The 3,392-nt window shown below is 42.7% G+C and overlaps 1 pseudogene; it reads left to right on the top strand.

Moving 5' to 3' along the window:
• The first annotated feature begins 1,738 nt into the window (after positions 1–1,738).
• Positions 1,739–2,561, top strand: LOC125112434 (DNA replication complex GINS protein PSF1-like; annotated as a pseudogene).
• The last annotated feature ends 831 nt before the right edge of the window (positions 2,562–3,392 follow it).

The following is a 3,392-nucleotide window of genomic DNA, read 5'->3' as shown; positions in this document are numbered from 1 at the left end:
GTATAAACAAGCAAATAAACCCGTATGCCTTCTTTTACCACAGTGGTAGAAATTAAACATGTGCCACTTGGGAATTCTCCTTGCCCACAGATTCCATTTAAAGTGCCCAAGATTATAAAGTATGTTGGCTATCAAGGGAGTAGCTGAGGGGCATTTTGTCCTCAGTGTTGTGTTTTCATGAGGATACCCAGTGTCATGTGTGATCCACTGACTTCAGTGTAAGCAGGACACAGGCTGTTGCTGAAGGAGGCATTACCCACATGATTCATGTGTTTCTACTGTATCTCGGACTTCGAGTCTTGGCTATCGATTCACCTAGATAGAAAGGTCTGTGTGTGTGTGTGCACTTGTGTGCACAATGATGAGAGAGACTGAGACAGAGAAAAGGAGAAAGAGAATGTTTTGCTATGTATTTATTACTAGGAAAAAAAGTCAGTATTTCCTAAATATAATCCCACTACACAATTATACCCATTATTAGTAATGAACTACTGTTAAAAAAAAAAAAAAAAAAAAGACCTAAACCATCCAACTCAAACGCAAGAGATTCCTTTTTTTTTCTTTTTTTTTTTTTAATTTCTTTAGGTGTGTGTAATAACCAAAAGCCGTCATTTTCTGGTTGTGTTTTTTTCTGCACAATAATCCAAGGACTCCTCGGCTGATAAAGTGTCATTAACATTCCCTTGGTAGGTGGATAAAAAGGAGTATTGAGGAGGAATATGTTCTTTACAAGCTTTTTTTTTTTTATTGGAAATGTCATACATTGCTTTTTCAATTTTTGCTGGAGTTCATCCATAAAACCAAATTAATTCCAAGGAAAGATGATAAAATGTGGTTATGTGCTAGAACAAAGAGATTTTTAGAGACAACTAATATTCTCTGCATCACTTTGCATTACTAAATATCCCTAAACCCTGTTTCACACACATGGAATGTACTTATTCCCATCCTCAAATAGAAAATAACCCCATCCAGTTAATGCATCCGGCCTATGGTCCAAGGTAGCTTGGTTGCTGCATGGGCTCTGTAGCCTGGAACCCTATGGACTACAAGAAAATGTATATACACCTACCCACCCATCCCCTTGTATCTAATAAATCTCAGTGGAGGAAGAAGACAGTCACCACCAAAAACAAACAAAACAAGAAAACAATCCCTCTCATTTAGAAAAGGTAAGACTGGGAATCACAGCCATGATGGGGTCTGGCTGTGTGAGCAGTGAGATCAGCTTTTCAGATGGTCAAGGACATTCTCTGATCAGACCCCTGATTATCTGGTGGGAAAACAAACAAACAAAAACAAAAAACAAAACCACTCCCTTATCTTTTTTGTGCATATCTATTAGTTCTGCTTCTATAATATCCTTCCAAGTGTATTATCACTTACTGTGACATCTGACATTGGCTTGGCTAAACATGCTCCACCTGACTTACATTTTATAGCCTGTTTTCTGTCTGTGCATGTTTGATGGTCCTAGAATTGTTTTATAGTTACAGGTCTTTTGTTTTCCTTGGTGACAAATCCCTTCAAAACTTAGTAGAATTCTAATCTGTTACCATGATATGTTTGTCATTATATTCCGAGTTCATTCTTAGATACAGATAAGGCCTCCTTATAGCCTTACTGTTCTGTTTCTGTCTCTCTTTCCTCCTCTCTCTCACTCTCACTCTCCCATTCTTTCTCTAGATAGTTCTACCCCTCTTGGGGAAAAAAGGCTATGGTAAGGAAAAAAAAAATAATGTCCTTTCTCAGATCTGCAGTGTTGATTAGGAAAAGACTTTACAAAGGCTTGCAGGGCTGGGGTCGTTTGCTTGAGCGCCCTCGGTCCACCACGCTCTGCGAGAAGACCATGGAGCTGGTCCCCGAGCTGCACCACGAGGCTGAGGGACAGTTGCCAGCCTTCAGTGAGGATGGACTCAGGCAAGTTCTGGAGGAGATGAAAGCTTTACAGGAACAAAACCAGTCTGATGTGAATGAATCCAAGTCAGGTGGACGAAGTGATCTGATACCAACCGTCAAGTTTCGAGACGGTCCTTTGTGAAGAAACCAGCGCTGCACGGGCGGCACATCTGTATGACCGACTGCTCTGGATTAGAGCACTCAGGTGGGAGGATGGCAGTGCCTTGCCAAAGGCTTTACGATTTCACATGTGTGCTGAAGAAACAGATTGGTTCAATCATTACGAAAAGTCCCTTGCCACCCACATGAGGCCATCGGAGGAGAGGAAGGCCCGGAGATGAAGCACAGGATATGAAACCTCCCAACAGCCTACATATGGAGGGGCAGTGTCAGAAAGACTACGGAGAATTTGAAGGTGGCGATGGTCCTTCCGCCCTACTGGAAAAAAACAGCCATCACTTTCTGCCCCAGTGGAAGGGTGGAAGTGTAAACAGCGGATTAGACGGGGCACACTGGAGCACGTGCTGTCGTCACCTGGCTCGCCCACTGCCATCCAGGCCCCAGCCTGTGGTCCGAAGATGGAGCCACCCAAGGACACTTCCCCACCTCTCCCAGGCCCCCGGCCCTTGGGTTTTAAAAGTTACAGACATTCCTTAGGATAATCAGGAATGCCTGGGAGAAGAGCATGGTTTGTCTTTCTTTTTTCTTTTCATTCGAACCTTAGTTTCTCTTGTATTTAATTTCCAAAGAGAATCCCGTAACCTTCTAAACAATAAATAAATAAGTAAATAAATAAAGTAAAAATGACTGTAATTCAAAACATGTTTCCATACCTCCCACTTTTGAGATCCAAAGGCGGGTGGGTTTTGTAATACTGTGGAACCCAAATACAGATAGTATTTTTCCCCTTTTATGTGTGTTTTTATGCAAGTCAACACTCTGAGCTCATTTCACATTCTTGTGTTTCTAGGCTATAAAAACAACACACTTGGACTCTTTCTGTTGGTTTCCTCTGGAAAAGCGGTTCTTAACCTGGGGCAATTGAGTCCTTCAGGGCACATTTGGCAACACTGGGAAACATTCCTGCTTGTCAGTCCTATGAGAGGCACACGGGCATCTGGCAGGTCAAGTCCAGGGATGGTGCTAAACACCCCACATTACACAGGACAGACTCTCACATAAAATAATGATCCTGCCCCATATGGCCACAGTTTCACTGCTGAGAAAATTCAGCCTTTATCTACCACTCAGGAGGTACCTGGTATGCGCTCTAAATAATTCTATGGAATGGTATTGCTGGCTTTTTGCCACTACAAAAAAAAGGAATGTCTGTCTCTCTGGCCTGACACCTCACCACTGAGGCCAGTACAATGTTTATTTATTTTTTATTTTTTGGCCTTTTTAGGGCCACACCCATGGCATATGGAGGTTCCCAGGCTAGGGGTGGAATCAGAGCTTTAGTCACCGGCCTACACCACAGCCTCAGCAATGCC

This window comes from Phacochoerus africanus, chromosome 12 (assembly GCF_016906955.1).
Source record: "Phacochoerus africanus isolate WHEZ1 chromosome 12, ROS_Pafr_v1, whole genome shotgun sequence".
NCBI lineage: Eukaryota > Metazoa > Chordata > Mammalia > Artiodactyla > Suidae > Phacochoerus > Phacochoerus africanus.
This window is presented reverse-complemented; position numbering and strand designations above follow the sequence as displayed.